The 19,664-nt window shown below is 43.6% G+C and overlaps 2 non-coding genes across 2 annotated transcripts; both read left to right on the plus strand.

Moving 5' to 3' along the window:
• Window positions 1-10,625: 10,625 nt before the first annotated feature.
• Window positions 10,626-10,731, plus strand: LOC120256176. Its single transcript, XR_005535213.1, has one exon. It is a non-coding gene; the product is annotated as a small nucleolar RNA R71 (small nucleolar RNA).
• A 2,866-nt stretch (window positions 10,732-13,597) lies between these two features.
• On the plus strand, window positions 13,598-13,704 carry LOC120256174. The gene has a single exon (XR_005535211.1). It is a non-coding gene; the product is annotated as a small nucleolar RNA R71 (small nucleolar RNA).
• Window positions 13,705-19,664: the final 5,960 nt, after the last annotated feature.

A 19,664-nucleotide genomic window follows, 5' to 3' on the forward strand; every position in this document is an offset into this window, starting at 1 on the left:
AGGTAGGGTTGTAAGGCCGAGTATGAAGGAAAGGAACCAATGTGGATCATAATGCACCGATTTTGGAGGAAATCTTGCTAAGGTTCAAATGCGAAGACATAGGTCAGGTGTGAGATGCTAGAGTGTGTGCCAACCTCCTCGTATTTGAGTTAGCACAACCATTTGGAGGGACACAAGTTCAGTCACACTCAAGGATTCTGACTTATGCACATAGAACAAGATCTCCACCAAATTGTCCGTCATTAAAGAAGCAAAGTGATCCACGACGTGAACGTGTGCCCGTTTGCGTCACCTCGATGAAAGTATGGACTCGGGAAGTATTTTAGGCCAGGTACTATAGCAGACCAACATAGAAAAAGTACTGTAGCAGCACTGTTTATAGCCGGCCGAAAATCACAATTCCAGAGAAACCACACGGGCGTATGGAAATTATCCACGCCCGTGCGGAAATTCCAAAGGGGCGTGTGGATTCTCGATTCCAGCCCTATTTAAAGCCGATTCAGCCCCGATTTCAGCATTCTTTTGTCCATCTTTTCCCCAACTTGAGAAAGGGTTTCAGCTAGGTTTTGAGAGGTATTGGCTAGGGTTTTGGAGAGGTCTCTACGGCTCCGATATCATCATTCATTTGGAAGAAGATTTGTAGGGGAGCTTCCATCGAGGCATATCCTATACCGGACAAGGGAATCCTTGGAAGACAAGTAGAGGACTTTTCACAAGACCATCAACATTCTATTTCTTTGATTGTACTTAGCTCCATAGAGAGCTAAACCCCTAGTGGTTACTTGGGTATTTGTGAACCCTAGGATGTATTTGTTTCATTGAATCTCTTTATTATGCTTTCAATTAATTGATGTTTGTTGTGAGTTCCAACCTTGAGTGCTTGATTGTATGAACATTTCCCCTAGAGTGACACTATAGTTGAGAGTTCTTGTTGGTAACATTGTGAGTGAGTGACACACCACGAGCGTTAGACAAAGCTAGGTTGGAGAGGGTTGAGAGGGTGAGTCAAGATGTACAGGAGCGTCCCCTTTCCCTTCTGACGTGATAGATTCTACCTCCGTTCCTCGAATTCTTGAATGGTCTAAGGGATGACCCTCCACTAGGGCTTGTTGCGCGTACAACGGAGTGAAGCGTTGAGGCGATCTTAGTATCTTGGGCTTAATCGTGGTTAGGGACCTTCCACCTGGACCAAAGTGTTAGGTCTATAATTAGGAAGAGATTTATCACTTGGAATCCCTAGAGCTCATTGCAACTCTATTCGAGTGCGAGGTTGAGAGGTTATCAAATCTCTTCTCCGGAAGATGTAAAGAGTTAGGCATTATTTACCTTAGATTTGGGACTATGTATTTAAGGATTTCCATGACTCACCATTGCATTGATTAGGAAGCATAATAGAGGGTTCTTGCACTTGAACGATTATCCGAGGTGGAGCATTATCCGAGTACCCCATCTTTATCGATTGCCTTACCTCCTCCTTTACTCATGCTCTCTTACTTGTTGTTTTTACTTTTGAGAATTGAATCATTGTCACACTTATCACTACTGATCTTTCACATAGCTAAGAAGCGGATTAAGTATTTTTATTCCCTACTCCCTGTGGATTCGATACGCGCTCATCCGGGATTATTACTTTGACAAACCCGTGCACTTGAGGGATATATGCAAGGGAACCTTGTCAATCCCCTCCATCCTCGGCGCTCTCAGTGGTGGATATGGCCAAAATATAAATTCCAGGCCCATGTCTGTGCACTAATCCCATCATCTTGAGAGTATCGAGTCCAAGTGGAGAAGGAATAACTGTCTTGTCGGCATCCCGAATGGCATCCACGAGGACCATCAAATAATGCTCCCACTTCCCCATGCTGGCCCTTGTGTCACAGAAAGTCAGCCACAATGTGCCCCACGTGAATCGGCGCGGTCTGAATCATAGAATACAAATAAAAATGCTCTTGTCCGCACAAAGCTTAGTAAGCTTGCGGTGGGGCCAAGGTGCCAGGGTAATCTGTCAGCAAGTGTCCATACTCCTTGGTACCTGTGTATGTCTCGTCATACAAGCCCATACAAACTGAAAACTCAGTGACACTCATGGTAAAATGACTTCCGAACACTCTGAACTGTATGACATCTCTCCTATATAGCTGCCTGAACTAAAAAGACGCTAGTACTTCTAGTGTCAATGTGCGAATAACTTGCACTCTTATCGATAATAGTCTTCTTTAACTTCCCATGTCCATCAACGCGTCAATCTCCCTAGCAAACTCAAGTCCACAAATTGGGATTGTCCAAACCCAAGTCTCGATAGCCGCTGAATCGAGCCTGATGCTCGGGGTTTGAGAATTCAATATGCGCTAATTCAAGTAAAGTTTCCTGATGACGCTTACCCTCTATCTATTTCGAGCGTGGTGCCATACCTACGATAAATGATGAAGAAAATGATCATAGAAGCTAAAAAAATCATACAGCAAAATTCCACATGGGCTTGAGGAAATTACCCATGCCCGTGTAAATCTTTGTGGCGTGAAAACCGCACGGTTGCACATCAATTATCCAAAAATACAAATTAAAAACATGGTTAAATGCTCTCTAAACATGCATAAACCATTATAAAGTGAAAATCATAAACTATTATAAAGTGAAAATTAGTGCAACTCAAGACTTTTAATCCACTAAAAACAAGAAATGGCAAATATAAGAGAGATTAAAAAGATTTACCGATGAAATGGGTAGGAAAACTTCCACTTCAACGTGAAAATTGGCTGTGAATCCCTCTAAAATACCTGTGAGAGGTCGGGAAATTGATCAACAGTGATTTTGAGTGTTTAGAAGGATAATGGATGAAAATTTCAATGAGATTTTTAAAGGAAAATCATGTCTCTTAGAATTCTACAAAACCGGACGGGCGTGCAGATATTAACCACGCCCGTGTGCCTCCACGGGAAAGAGCCACAAGGGGCAGATGCACGACCTGTGTGCTGTCAGGAAAACACTACTTATATCTCTGAATACAACCGCACAGGCGTGAGGAAAATACCCACGCCCGTGCGACCGACCCACAGGGGCAACGGCACGCCCCTGTGGCTTCTCTGTCCAACCGAGAGAAGCATTTAAGTGTTTTGTACTCCCGTGCGGAAATTACGCACGGGCATGGATATTCATAGGCCGAACTCACAAGGGCGGACGCATGTCCCTGTGCTGCACCAAAAGAATGGAAACCAAAATCAGAACGATGATAGAATAAGAAAATATGAAATAGAATGAATAAATAAATAGCTAAGAAAAACAAAGTTCAAAGTATCTCTAAACGCCTACCCCAGCAACGGCGCCAAAAACTTGACACGTCCGAATATGCGTGTACACCACAAGTGCACAGTTGTTGAAGTAATAATCCCAGATGAGTGGTTATCGTATCCACAGAGAGTAGGGAATAAAGACACTTAAATTGTTTCTTAACTAATATGGAAGATGAATAGTGATATGTGTGACAAGATTCAATTCTCAAGAGTAAAAACAACAAGAAAGAGAGCACAAGTAAAGGAGAAGGTAAGGGAATCGATAAATATGGGGTACCCAGGTAGCTTTCACTCATCCTATGAGATAGCTCTTTCTACCAGAGTGGTAGCTTTCACTCATCCTATGAGATAGCTCTTTCTCTTATTAGGGCATAGCTAGTATCTGACTTATGAGAGTAGCTTCATACTTCGTAGGTGGTAGCTCTTTCCACCCAACAAGCACAAATAAACAATAAAACTATTTTGTTCTTTCTTTTCATTTTCCATTTTTTTAGAATTTAACACAAGAAACAACTATAACTAGTCACTTTAACATCGAACATGAGTTTCCAATAGAGTTTAAAGAGTGAGTAGTGCACTGAATGTAAATCGGTTAAAAATTGCTAGAAATTCAAGCAAGAACTAGAGCATGAAAACATTCAATGTTAAAATTTCTCCTAAACTCAAGAATACAATCATTGTAACTAAGGTGAACCGCCATTGGCTATGTGAGTATGTATATCAATCAAGAACAATAAAGAGGATGTGTGCACTATGAAACTCCCCCCCACACTTAAGTTGTACATTGTCCTCAATGTATATATTCAAGCTCACTCAAAATATATATTAATGAAAAATATATGTGGGAGAAGCAATCAAAACAATACTCCCCTGACTCCTAGTGTCGCGTTTGATTAAGCTAAGTCCTTGGGAGTAATGTTCCGATGGGTTGTGAAGCTCACACGGCCAAGTGCCAAAGCACTTTGGCCGTGCCCATGACAAAGTCTCAATTCCCAAGATGACAAGACCATCTGCACGCATAAACAAGAGGGTTTATGAAGCACAAGAAAAACAAAAATAACTCCAGTATATAAAAGATAAAGCAATGAATACAACTCGAACTGCAAAATGAAAATAAACTTAGAAGGAGAATCCTTTGAATGAACAAGAATAAAATAAAATGCAAAATAAAGAAAATGCAGAAAAATTTAGTCAAATGCCGGTGTCACGCTCTGTTGGCTCCTCTACTGCTGGTAGTGGTGGAAAAGCACATGGTGGATCCTGTGGTGCGAGAATAGGTGATGGGGATGCTGGAGGTGCCGAGGGTTTGGATCTCAATAAATCTCGTCGGAAGTCGAAACAGGCCATAAGATCGGTATACTGAGTTGACTGTATCACGCAGAGCTCCGCTATCTCGGTACAAATCTCTCTCACATCGCTTTCAAGCCTCTAAATATGATCATAAGCTCGAGGCCCCTGTGCTGCACGGGATCTAGGAACCTGTCTGGAATCCTCCACTATATCCCCTCCGCTCCCAACGGTCTCTGGGGTAGCTGAAGCAATAATATAGACCCCTGGCCCACATCTCCTTACCAACCCCATCATCCTGATCATCTCAAACGTAAGAGGTGTAGCCACAACTGTCCTCTCAACACCACGTAAAGCATCTACCAAACCCATCCCCAAGATGAGTCTGGTAAGGTAAGGGCCACCAAATAATAATCCCACTCTCGCAGATTGCCCCTGGTACCTTAGAACATCCGCCACTATGCACCCCAAGTGAATCGGCACATTGCGGACCATAGAGTATAAAAAGAATAAGTCCTGCCTCGTTAGAGCAGCTATGTTATTGCCTCTACCTGACATAGACCTGCTGAGGACCGCGTGCAAATACCTGTAGCTCAACCAGGATAGGCTGGATGGCTTCGAAATTCCCAGTTCAATCTGCCCCTATCCACATAGGACCCTATACGCACAGTCTGGAGTCATTGATGCTAGAAAATCCACAGGTAAATATCCATACTCCTCTGTACTGGTATATGTGACGTCGTACAGGCCCATCCAAATAGAAAACTCAGTGACACTCATGGAAAATGGATGCCCGAATGCTCAAAACTGTATAGCATCCATAGTGTCAATTCTCCCATACCTCAACTCAAAAGACGCTAAAAACTCGAGCGTCAATGCGCGGTAAGCCGGCTCACGAATCATCAGTAATCTCCTCTAGCTTCCTACTGCTAACATATCATCGATCTAATCAGCTAGCTCGTCACCCCGCAGAATATCTCTCAGCATTTGCAAATCCACAAAACAAGTCTGACCAAAACCAAGTGCTGAAAGTCTCTCAAATCGAGCTTGATACTCGGGATTTGAAAATTCCATGTGTATTGGCTCGGGTGGGATGACTCCAAGACACTTTACTTCGTTCTTCTTCACACGAGGTGCCATACCGTGTGGGTCTGCAGGGCGTGAAAAACCCTCATGGGTGCACAACAATTCTCAAGAATTTAACTTAAAATCGCGTCTAAACGCTTTATAAACATGCACCATGCATTGTAAAAATGAAAATTCGCACTTACAGATGTTTAATCTGTGAAAAACAAGAGTTCGCAAAGAAAAGAGGATAAAAAGGTTACCGATGAAATAAATGCGGAAACTCATAAAATCGGCACGATATGCGAAGAAAAATCCTCCAAAACAACGATGAGAAGTCGGCAATATGATCAGAAATAGTTTTCAGGCTGTTGAAGATGAAAAGGAAGAGAGCATGCAAGGATTTTTATAGGGAGACTCGCGCCTCTTTGAATTCTGTGCATCCACATGGGCGTGCGGAAATTACCCACACCCGTGTGCCTCATTATGAGATAGCCAGAGGGGCGTACACAGGCCCTTCTACGCTCTCGGGAAAACACCTCATTGTCTATGAACACTCTCCCATGGGCGTGCGGAAAATACCCACGCCTGTGCACCCTTCCCACTGGGGCAGCTGCACACCCCTGTGGTTTCTCTGGACATCAGAGAAAAATCACTAAGTGTTCCACATGCTAGTTCACACCTCTGTATGCTCTCGAGATAATCGGCCAAACTCTGCAAGAATTCACATGCCTGTGCGAAAATTACCCACAGGAGTGCGATATTCTCATGGTCGTTCACAGGGGCAGCCGCACGCCCCTGTGCCTTCTTTGGATGAGCTCGCAATACAAATCCACGGGCGTGTGGAAATTCCATATGCCCGTACGTCTTCACTAGATGCCTTAGAAAAACCTGCAGTCTCTACAGAAAGTTTCTGCACATGTTTACACACTTAGAGCCTGCCCTAGTATGCGAGTTTTACCAGCGAAAAACATGGAATAAAGCTCATACAACATAACTTCGCCAATTCCACATGAAAACACACGATGAATATTCAAAGTTCACAAGAAAATCTCAGCACAAGCATCTAAAAATCAAGACACCAACACTTAACAATTTATTCATGCAAACAAACTAAACTAGAAGATAAGAAAACAGTAAACACTTGGGTTTCCTCCCAAGAAGTGCTTGTTTAACGTCACTAAGCTTGACGTACCTTGTCTTACCTCCTCACGGGGGTTCATGAATGAAAGTTGTCCTCTTACCCTTGGCTTGAAAGCATGATGTGCAAAGTCTCTTGAGGGTAGAAGGTGAATTATCCGGCTTCGGACCACCTAACAATGATTCGTCCAACTTCTTCAGTTCACGTACGTCTCCAACAGACTTGGAGTGTTTCCGGTGGCATCTCCTAGCCCTCATCATTTTCTGGACCACCTTCTTCAAGATCCCCGGGTTAGATGGTGCTTCTTCCGTCGAACCAAGCATCATTACTTCTTCATAATCCTCCTCTTGGTCGAACAAACCCTCGTATGGGTCCGGATTGAACATTTCTTGCATGTATTCATCAACAATCTCATCAGTAGTGTCTAGAAAGAATAATGTATTGATAAGTGCTTGTGCGATATGAATGCAAAGCATTATTTCCTTATGTTGAGCATTACTTTCCTTGGGTTTTTACACTAATATGTGTGTTTTTATGTTACTTTCATGCATGTAGGGTTGTGAAACCAATTATGAAGGAAAGAAGCCAATGTGGATCACAATGCACCGATTTTGGATGAAATCTTGCTAAAGTTCAAACACAAAGATATAAGTTGGGTGCGAGATGCTAGAGTATGTGCCAACCTCCCCGTATTTGAGTTTACACAACCATTTGGAAGGGCACAAGGGCAGTCACACTCAAGCATTCCGACTTATGCACATAGAACAAGATCTCCATCATCTTATCCGTCATTGAAGAAGTAAAGTGACCCACAGCATAAACGTGTGCCCATTTATGTTACCTCAATGAAAAGTGGATTCAGGAGTATTTCTAGTAGAGTACTGCAGCAGGGTACTGCAGCAAATCACGGTAGCAGTTACTGTTCACAGCATGCCGAAAATCGCAGAAACAAAGAATCCACACGGCCGTGTGGAAATTCCGCACGGGCGCGTGTACCGTACACGCCCGTGGAGTCGCCTGATTCCAGCCCTATTTAAAGCCGATTCAACCCCGATTTTGGTATTCTTTTCTCCATCTTTTCACCAACTTGAGAGAGGGCTTCAGCTAGGGTTTTGAGGGGTATTTGCCAAGGTTTTAGAGAGGTTTTATGGCTCCAACATCGTCATTCCTTAGGAAGAAGGTTGGTTGGGGAGCTTCCGTGGAGGCGTATCCTATACCGAATGAGGGAATCCTTGGACGACGAGTAGAGGACTTTCCACAAGACCATCGACATGACTATCGAGGGGATTTCTTTATGGATTCATTGCTTTTACATTCTATTTCTTTGATTGTACTTAGCTCCATAGAGAGCTAAACCCTAGTGGGTACTCGTGTATTGTCAACCCTAAGATATATTTGTTTCTTCGAACCTCTTTATTATGCTTTCAATAAATTGATGTTTATTGTGAGTTCCAACCTTGAATGCTTGATTGTATGAACATTTCCCCTAGAGTGACACAAGGGTTGAGAGTTCTTGTTGGTAACCTTGTGAGTGAGTTACACACCATGAGCGTTAGACAAATCTAGGTTAGAGAGGGTTGAGAAGGTGAGTCGAGAGGTACATGAGCGTCCCCTTTCCCCTCCGACGTGATAGATTCTATCTCCGTTCCTTGAGTTCTTTGTGACCATAATAGAGTGAGTGGTCTAAGGGATGAACCTCCGCTGGGGCCTAGTTGCGCGTGCAATGGAGTGAAGCATTGAGGGGATCTTAGTATCTAGGGCTTAATTGTGGCTAGGGACCTTCCACCTGGACCAAAGGGTTAGGTCTATAATTAGGAAGCGATTTATCACTTGGAATCCCTAGAGCTCATTGCAACTTTATTCGAGTGCGAGGTTGAGAGGTTATTTAATCTGTCCTCCAGGACATGAATAGAGTTAGGCATAGTTAACCTTAGATTTGGGACTATGTATGTAAGGATTTCCATGACTCACCATTGCATTGATTAGGAAGAATAATAGAGAGTTCTTGCACTTGAAGCGATTATCCTAGGTGAAGCATCATCTGAGTACCCCATCTTTATCGATTGCCTTACCTCCTCCTTACTTTTGCTCTCTTACTTGTTGCTTTTAATTTTTGAGAATTGAATCATTATCACACTTATCATTGTGGATACTCCACATAGCTAAGAATCGAATTAAGTGTCTTTACTCCCTACTCCTTGTGGATTCGACCCCTTTCACCCGGGATTATTACTTTGACAAACCCGTGCACTTGCGGGATATATGCAAGGGGACCTTGTCAAGTATCATTGAAATGAAGAGAATGCCGTATAGTTTCATCAAGGCGGTATGTGAGCTTGTCATCTCCAACCCTCAAAGTTAGCTCTCCGCCGTCCATGTAAATCAATGCCTTGGAAGACCGCATGAACGGTCTCCCAAGTATCAAAGGTACATCCGCATCCTCATCAATGTCTAGCACTACAAAGTAAACCAAAAAAATGTAATTGTCCACCTTGACAAGCACGTCTTCAATGATGCCTCTCGAATGTCGTACTGTTCGGTCCGCTAGTTGCAAATTCATCCGAGTAGGCCTAGGCTCACCCAAGCCTAGCTTTTGAAAGAAGGTGTATGGCATAACGTTGATATTGGCCCCTGAGTCCGCTAATACCATTTCCTCACCTAGATTGCCAATATTACACGGAATGATGAAGCTTCCCGGGTCTTTCTTCTTGTTCGGCATGTTCTTTTGCAATACCGCCGAGCATGAAGCATCTAAAATCATTGAAGCACTTTCCTCCAATTTCCTCTTGTTAGTCAACAAGTCTTTCAAGAACTTCACATACTTAGGCATTTGGGTCAATGCCTCAATAAAAGGAATATTGATGTGGAGTTGCTTGAACAAACTCAGGAACTTCTTGTACTGTTCATCCCCTTGGTCATTTTTCAATCTAGAGGGATAAGGGATTCTTGGCTTGAAAGGTGGGGATGCCACCTCTTTCTCTTTGCTTGTTCCCTCTTCCACCTCTATAACCTCGGGTGCGTGTTCTTTTGGCTTCTCACTCGGAAGCCTACCTTCAACCTCACGACCACTTCTCAAAGTGATCGCCTTCACGTGCTCTCTAGGGTTGGTCTTTGTATTGCTTGGCAAGCTTCCATGTGGCCTTTCAGAGAGAGACTTCGCAATTTGCCCCACTTGATTTTCCAGGTAATGCAAAGAGGCGGTGTGGTTGAGAAGTGTAGCCTTGACTGATTCAAACCTTGTATTTGTAGATTGTACAAATCTAGTCAAGTGCTTCTCTAAGTCATTCATTCGGGTTTCCAAACATGAGACTCTGTTTTCCACCTGAGGGGCTTGTTGTTGTTGTTGGAAACCCGGTGGCCCCATGGCCTTTTGTGGACCCTGATTAATCCATGAGAAATTGGGATGATTCTTCCAACCAGAATTGTAGGTATTGCTATATGGGTTTCCTTGAGGTCTCATGCCATTACCTACAAAATCGACGTTCTCCACCGAAGAAACATCACCAATAGAGATCGGGCAATAAGAGGGAGCATGTCCTCCACCACACCCGGTGCAATTAGTCATAGCCACCATTCTATTTGAAGTTAGAAGATCTAACTTCTTACTCAAATTTTCCACTTGAGCCGCCACTGAAGTTACCGCATCTATTTCATGGAGACCGGCGACCTTTTTCTTCTCCCTAGCATTCCATTAGTAGTTGTTTAGCCCCATTTCCTCAATTAATTGACGGGCCTCATCGGGGGTCCTGCTACCTAAAGTACCTCCTTTTGCTGCATCCAAGAGTTGCCTTGTACTCAGATTCAAACTGTTGTAAAAGGTCTGAACAATCATCCACTCCAAAAATCCGTGTTGCGGGCATTTTCTCAGGAGTTCCTTGAACCTTTCCATGTCTCGAATAGAGACTCCAATTCCAATTGAACAAAGGATGAGATCTCATTCCTAAGCTTTGCTGATTTTATGGGAGGGAAATAACGGGCAAGAAAAGCTTCTACCATCTCCTCCCATGTGTTAATTGATGCTCTAGGTAATGAGTGTAGCCATTGCTTCACTTTCCCCTGTAGGGAAAATGGGAAGTCTCTCAACTTGATGGCATCATCCGTCACTCTGTTTATCTTCAGCATATCACACACCTCGAGGAAACTCTCTATATGACTTTTTGGATCCTCATCGGCCAAATCGTTGAACTGTACAGATTGCTGCAACATGCGGATTGCTCCTCAAAATTCTAAGCTGTGATCGGGGGATGCACAATGCTCGATTGTGTCCCCAACATTGAAGGTCTGGCATAATCAAATAAAGTCCGTTGTTGCTCATTCTATTCTGCCATGTTTTCATATCTTTTCACTTCTAAATCAGCTAAATTGGACTGTTCTTGAACAGGCTCTTTCCCTTTTCTTCTAAGTGTACGTTCAAGCTCAGGATCTCCTTCAATCAATATTGAGAGATTCCCTCGGGTCATAACCTGGAGCTGCACGCGAAAAGAAAAAAAAAGAAATTAGAACGATGATAGAATAGAAAGATATGAAATAGAATGTATGGTGAAATAGCCAAGAAAACAAAGTGCAAAGTATCTCTAAACGCCTATTCCCCGGCAATGGCGCCAAAAACTTGACAAGATCTCCTTGCGTATATCCCGCAAGTGCACGGGTTTGTCGAAGTAATAATCCCGGATGAGCGGGTATCGAATCTACAGGGAATAGGGAATAAAAACACTCAATTAACTTCTTAGCTATGTGAAAGATCAGTAGTGATAAATGTGACAATGATTCAATTCTCAAAAGTAAAAACAACAAGTAACAGAGTACGAGTAAAGAGGAAGGTAAGGCAATCGATAAACATGGGGTACTTGGATAATGCTCCGCCAAGGACAATCGTTTCATGTGCAAGAACCCTCTATTATGTTTCTGACAAGGTCCCCTTGCGTATATCCCGCAAGTGCACGGGTTTGTCGAATCCACAGGGAGTAGGGAATAAAAATACTTAATTCGATTCATAGCTATGTAAAAGATCAATGATGATGAGTGTGATAATGATTCAATTCTCAACAATAAAAGCAACAAGTGAGAGAGCAAAAATAAGGAGGAGGCAAGGCAATCGATAAAGATGGGGTACTCGGATAATGCTTCACCTAGGATAATCGTTTCAAGGGCAAGAACCCTCTATTATGCTTCCTAATCGATGCAATGGTGAGTCGTGGAAATCCTTACATAGATAGTCCCAAATCTAAGGTCAACTATGCCTAACTCTATACATGTCCCGGAGGAGAAATCGAACAATCTCAACACCTCGCACTCGCATAGAGTTGCAATGAACTCTGGGGATTCCAAGTGATAAATCTCTTTCTTATTATAGACCTAACCCTTTGGTCCAGGTGGAAGGTCCCTAACCACAATTAAGCCCTAGGTACTATGATCACCTCAACGCTTCACTCCGTTGCACGCGCAACTAAGCCCCAACAGAGGGTAATCTCTTAGACCATTCACTCTATTATGGCCGCAAAGAACTCGAGGAACGGAGGTAGAATCTATCACGTCGGAGGGTCTAGGCTCACCCAGGCCTAGCTTTTGGAAGAAAGTATATGGCATGACGTTGATACTTGCCCCTGAATCCGCCAATGCCATCTCCTCACCTAAGTTGCCGATGTTACACGGAATAATGAAACTTCCCGGGTCTTTCTTCTTGTTCGGCATGTTCTTTTGTAACACAGCCGAGCATAAAGCATCAAGCACTACTGAAGCACTCTCCTCCAATTTTCTCCTGTTGGTCAATAGGTCTTTCAGGAACTTCGCATACTTAGGCATTTGAGCCAAAGCCTCAACAAAAGGAATGTTGATGTGGAGTTGCTTGAACAAACTCAGGAATTTCTTACACTGGTCATCCCCTTGGTCATTCTTTAATCTAGAGGGATAAGGGATTCTTGGCTTGAAAGATGGGGGTGCCACCTCTTTCTCTTTGTTTGCTCCCTTCTCAATCTCTACGACCTCGGGTGCGTGTTCTTTCGGCTTTTCACTCAGAAGCCGCCCTTCAACCTCACGACCGCTTCTCAAAGCGATCGCCTTCACATGTTCTCTCGGGTTGGTTTCCGTGTTGCTTGGTAAACTTCCATGTGGTCTTTCAGAAAGAGATTTCGCAATTTGCCCCACTTGATTTTCAAGGTTGTGCAAAGAGGCGGTGTGATTGCGAAGTGTAGCCTCGACTGATTCAAACCTTGTATTTGCCGATTGAACAAATCTAGCCAAGTGCTTCTCTAAATCCGTCATTCGGGTTTCTAAACCTGAAATTCTATTTTTCACTTGAGGGGCTTGTTGTTGTTGTTGGAACCCCGATGGCCCCATTGTCTTCTGTGGTCCTTGATTACTCCATGAAAAGTTGGGATGATTCTTCCAACCTGAATTATAGGTGTTGCTGTATGGATTCCCTTGAGGTCTCATTCCATTACCTACAAAGTCAACAATCTCAACTGAAGAAACATCACTAATGACAATTGGGCAATCGGAGGGAGCATGTCCTCCACCACAACCGGTGTAATTGGTCATGGCCGCCACTCTATTCGAAGCTATAAGATCTAGCTTCTTACTCAAACTCTCCACCTGGGCTGCCAATGAAGTTACCGCATCAATTTTATAAAAACCGGCCACCTTTTTCTTCTCTCTAGCGTTCCACTGGTAGCTATTTAACCCCATTTCCTCAATCAATTGACGAGCCTCGTCGGGGGTTTTGCTACCTAAGGTACCTCCTGCCGCCGCATCTAATAGTTGCCTTGTACTCGAGTTCAAACCATTGTAGAAGGTTTGAACAATCATCAACTCCGGGAATCCGTGTTGCGGACACTTGCGCAGGGGTTCCTTGAACCTTTCCCATGTCTCAAATAGAGACTCCAATTCCAACTGCATAAAGGATGAGATCTCATTCCTAAGCTTTGCTGATTTTCCAGGAGGGAAATAACGGGCTAGAAAAGCTTCTACCATCTCCTCGCATGTAGTGATTGAGGCCCTAGGTAATGAGTATAGCCACTGCTTTGTTTCCCCTTTAAGGAAAATGGGAAGGCTCTCAATTTGATGGCATCATCCATCACACCATTTATCTTCAGCATGTCACACACCTCGAGGAAGCTCTCTATGTGACTATTTGGATCCTCATCGGCCAAACCGTTGAATTGTGCGGACTGCTGCAGCATATGGATGAATGCCGGCTTTAGCTCGAAATTCTGAGCTGTAATTGGGGGACGCACAATACTCGATTGTGTCCCCAACACTGAAGGTCTGGCATAATCAGACAGTGTCCGTTGTTGCTCATTTTGTTATGCCATGTTGTCAGATCCTTCTACTTCCAAATCAGCTGGATTAGGCTGTTCTTGTACTGGTTCTTTCCCTTCCTTCGAAGTGTACGTTCAAGCTCAAGGTCTCCTTCAATCAATATTGACGGATTCCCTCGGGTCATAACCTGGAGCTACACCAAAAGTAAAGAAAAAAAAATCAGAATGATGATAGAATAAGAAGATATGAAATAGAATGTGTAGTGGAATAGCTAAGAAAATGAAGTGCAAAGTATCTCTAAACGCCTACTCCCCGGCAAAGGCGCCAAAAACTTGACAAGTTCCCCTTGCTTATATCCCGCAAGTGCACAGGCTTGTCGAAGTAATAATCCCAGGTGAGCGGGGTCGAATACACAAGGAGTAGGGAGTGAAAATACTTAATTTGATCCTTAGCTATGTGGAAGATCAATTGTGATAGTTGTGAAATTGATTCAATTCTCAACAATAAAATCAACAAGTGAAAGAGCAAAAGTAAGAAGAGGGTAAGGCAATCGATAAAGACGGGGTACTCGGATAATGCTTCACCTAGGATAATTGCTTTACGTGCAAGAACTCTCTATTATGCTTCCTAATCAATGCAATGGTGAGTCATGGAAGTCCTTACATACATAGTCCCAAATCTAAGGTCAACTATGCCTAACTCTATACATGTCCCGGAGGAGAAATTGAACAATCTCAACACCTCGCACTCGCATAGAGTTCCAATGAACTCTAGGGATTCCAAGTGATAAATATCTTCCTAAATATAGACCTAACCTTTTGGTCCAGGCGGAAGGTCCCTAGCCACAATTAAGCCCTAGATACTAAGATCCTCTCAACGCTTCACTCTATTGCACGCGCAACTAGGCCCCAGCGGAGGTTCATCTCTTAGACCACTCACTCTATTATGGCCACAAAGAACTCAAGGAACGGAGGTAGATTCTATCACGCCGGAGGGGAAAGGGGACGCTCCTGTACCTCTCGGCTCACACTCTCAACCCTCTCCAACCTAGCTTTGTCTAATGCTCGTGGTGTGTCACTCACTCACAAGGTTACCAACAAGAACTCTCAACCCTAGTGTCACTCTAGGGGAAATGTTCATACAATCAAGCATTCAAGGTTAGAACTCACAATAAACATCAATTTATTGAAAGCATAATAAAGAAGTTCAATGAAATGAATACATCCTAGGGTTCACAATCATGCAAGTACCAACTAGGGGTTTAGCTCTCCATGGAGCCTAATACAATCAAAGAAATCAAATGTAAAAGCAATGAATCCATAAAAAAAACACCTCGATGGTCGTATCGATGGTCTTATGGAGAGTCCTCTACTCGTCGTCCAAAGATTCCTTCGTCCGGTATAGGATACGCCTCGATCGAAGCTCCCCTACCAACCTTCTTCCTAATGGAATCACGATGTCAGAGCCGTAGAACTTCTCCAAAACCTTGGCCAATACCCCTCGAAACCCTAGCCGAAGTCCTCTCACAAGTTGGGGAAAAGATGGACAAAAGAATACCAAAATCGGGGCTGAAATCGGCTTTAAATAGGACTGGAATCGGGCGACTCCACGGGCGTGTATGATGTCACACGCCCCTATGGAATTTTCACACGGACGTGGATAATTTCCACACGCCCGTCTGGATTCTCTATTTCTCTGATTTCTCGGCCGGGCTGCTACAGTACTATGCTGGAAATACTCCCGAATTCCATACTTTCATTGGGGTAACGCAAACGGGCACACGTTTACGTCGTGAATCACTTGCCTCTTCAATGATGTGCACGTTGGTGGATCTCTTGTTCTTATATGCATAAATCAGAATATTCGAGTGTGACTGCCTTTGTGCCCCTCCAAATGAATGTGCTCACTCGAATACGAGGAGGTTGGCACACACTCTAGCATCTCACACCTGACCTATGTCTTCGCGATTGAACCTTAGCATGATCTCCTCAAAAATAGGTGCATTATGATCCACATTGGCCTATTTCCTTCATACTCGGCCTCACAACCCTACCTGCATAAAAGTAACATAAAAACACACATATTAATGTAAAAACCTGAGAAAAATAATGCTCAACATAAGGAATGAACGCTTCGCATTCATATCGCACAAGCACTTATCAGTATACTCCTCAAAGTTCTAAGTGCAACGGACTTATTTATCTACAAAAGTGATAACAATTTCAAAGATGGTAATAGCTTCACATATCCTCTAAGGTAGCCCTTTCCAAAGCAGCCGCTAAGGTGGCTTTCACACTTTCGAGGTGGTAGCTCTTTCTACCCCGAGTGGTAGCTTTCACTCATCCTATGAGATAGATCTTTCTCTCATTAGGGCATAGCTAGTATCCGACTTATGAGAGTAGCTTCATACTTCATAGGTTGTAGCTCTTTCTACCGAACAAACACAAATAAACAATAAATCTATTTTGTTCCTTCTTTTCATTTTCATCATATTTTTTTTTTTAGAATTTAGCACAAGAAAATAAACCTAACTAGTCCCTTTAACATCAAACATGAGTTTCCAATAGAGTTCAAAGAGTGAATAGTCCACTAAGTGTAAATCGGGCAAAAATTTCTAAAAATTCCAGCAAGAACTAGAGCATGAAAACATTCAATGTTAACAATTCTCCTAGACTTACGAATACAATCATTGCAACTAAGGTGAACCGCCATTGGCTATGTGAGCATATATCAATCAAGAATAATAGAAAAGATGTGCGCATTATGAAAACTCCCCCCACACTTAAGTTGTACATTATCCTCAATGTAGACATGCAAGCTCACTCAAAATATATATCATTCAAAAATAGATGTGGGGTAAGCAATCAAAACAATACTCCCCTAACTCCTAGTGTTGCGTTTGATGAAGCTAATTCCATGGGAGTAGTGTTCCGATGGGTTGAGAGGCTCACACGGCCAAGTTCCTCAGCACCTTGGTCGTGCCCATGATTAAGTCTCAATTCCCAAGAAGACAAGACCATGTGCACGCATACACGAGGGGGTTCAGTGAAGCTCAATAAAGATAAAATAACTCGAGTGTATATAAAAGATGAAGCAATGAATACAATTCGATGATGCAAAAATGAAAATAAACTCAGAAGGAGAATCCTTTCTAAGTGAACAAGTCTAAAAACAAGAAAAATAAAATAAAATGCAAGAAAGTAAAGGAGAAGTCAAATGTCGGTGTTACTCTCAGGCTCCTGTACTGCTGCTGCTGCGGAAGACGCACATGGTGGGTCCACCGGTGCTGGGGTCGAGGATGGGGGTGCTGGAGAAAATGAGGGGGCCTGAGGAGTCCTCGGCCGCAATACAAATGATGAGGCGACATCTCGCTCTAAAATCTGCTGTAACACATCGAAACGCGCCATGAACTCTGTGTACTGAGTAGCCTGCGTAGCCCTAATCTCAGCAATCTCAGCTCGGACCTCAGCCACCTCTGCCCGTATCACAGGGGGTGGTTCCTCTACCACTGGATGTGTCTCGGTCTCCATCGGTGCTGCTTGTGGCTCGGGAGCGGGTTGAGATGCCCTAGCTTCATCCTCGAATGGTATGTTCAGCACATAAACACCATTTGAATATTTTCGGACTAACACCATGAGCCTCATTGTCTCTAACCCAAGTGGTGCTGGTATTATCGCCTTCTCAGTTCCGCTAATTTTATCTCGCAGACCCATCCCCACAATGAGTCTGGTAATATATGGACCCTAGAAGATGACACCCAATCTGGGATATTGTCTTTGATGCTTCAGATACTCCACTAAAATATGCCCCAGATGGACTGGTTCGTTCTGAACCATGGAGTACAAGTACAGAAGCTCTTGCTTGTTGATGACTCCCGTGCTATCACCGCGACCATTCACTGACCTGCTTATGATGGCGTGAAGATATCTGAAACTAGGTCAAGATAAACATGAGGCCTTAGACACTCTTGGTTCATATCGCCCCTTTCCACATAATAATGTATACGCCTTAATGGGAGATAAACCTAACATGTCAATTGGAAGATTCTCATACTCCTCAGTTTCAGTATACCCTTTATCATATAGACCATGTCTAGTGGAAAACTGTGTGACACACATACTATGATGTTGCCCAAAAGCTCTGAACTGAATAGCACCGACACTATCAAAATGAGCATAAGATCGGTCGAACTCAAATGAAGCAAGTACCTCCAAAGTGAGTGTGCGGATAGCAGGGTCATGAATATTCAAAAATTTGTGCCAATTACCGACTAATAATAATTTCTCGACCTCGTCAGCCATATCATCCTCTAGTTGTACCTTCCTAAGTAACCCAACATCCGGGATTCCCGTTTGACCAAACTTAAGCTTCTCTAACCGCTCAAACCGAGCTTGCTGCGCAGGGAGTGTGAATTCCATGACTTCCGACTCAAGGGCAGGCTTTCGAAGATGTTTAGCAACTGTTTTCTTCGATTTGGTGGCCATACCTGCATGTATTAGATAAAAGAACATCAATCAGTTCCATTCAGACTGCAGGAAGATAACAACACACGGCCGTGCGGAAATTCCACACGCCCGTGCACATCCACACTCTCTATACCACACTCTCTATCTCACTTCCAGATCGTCTTAAAAACAAATCATAACCATTTTAACATGAAAACGGTGTGTATTATCCATTTCAATCGTGGGTAATCAATTAGATTCAAATGAAATCGAAGAAGAGAGGAAATCAAGGACTACCGATGAGCTGAACATAAACACCCCTACAATCCACACAATACTCAATCAATCGACTCTAAGACGACAATAGGAGGGGACAAGAATGTCGGAAAATGCTCTTTGGGCGGCTTACGGTTATTTAAGGAGAAAGGTGTGACTATTGTATTGGGAGAGTGGACGGTCTTTAACTCCTGGAGATCCACACGGGCGTGCGGGAATCATCCACGCTCGTGTGCCCTCAAACGAAGGATTCACAGTGGTAGACGCACGCCCTGTGGCCTCGCAGGAAATTCAAGAAAAATATTATACACGCCCGTGCGGAAATTCTGCACGGTCGTGGCCATTCACATGCCTAACTCACAGGGGCGGTCACACACCACTGTTTCTTCTCGGGATGGAGAGGACTCCCCTACAGATTCTCGCACGGGTGTGCGGAAATTACCCACGCCTGTGAGTGGTTCATGAGGTCGCTCACAGGGGTGAGTCCACGCCCCTGTGTGCTCTCGGGATGATCCGCCCAACTCTGCAGTAATTCACACGCCCGTGCGGAAATTACCCACGGGCGTGTCACTATTACATGGTCGTTCACAGGGGCAACCGCACGCCCCTGTGCCTTATCTTGATGAGCTCGCAGTATACACACACGGGCGTGTGGAAATTCCACACGCCGTGTGTTTTCTCTGTATGACTTAGAAAAAATCTGCAGACTCTGCAGAAATTCTCTGAACATGTTTACACACTCAGAGCCTGCCCTATTATGCAAATTTTACCAATGAAAAACACGAAATAGAACCCAAACGACCAAACTTTTGCCAATTACTCATAAAACACACGATGAAATTTAAAAACCCACAACAAAATCGCAGCACAAGCATCTAAACATTAAGACACCAACACTTAACA

The sequence above is a fragment of the Dioscorea cayenensis genome, unplaced genomic scaffold (assembly GCF_009730915.1).
Source record: "Dioscorea cayenensis subsp. rotundata cultivar TDr96_F1 unplaced genomic scaffold, TDr96_F1_v2_PseudoChromosome.rev07_lg8_w22 25.fasta BLBR01001317.1, whole genome shotgun sequence".
Lineage (NCBI taxonomy): Eukaryota > Viridiplantae > Streptophyta > Magnoliopsida > Dioscoreales > Dioscoreaceae > Dioscorea > Dioscorea cayenensis.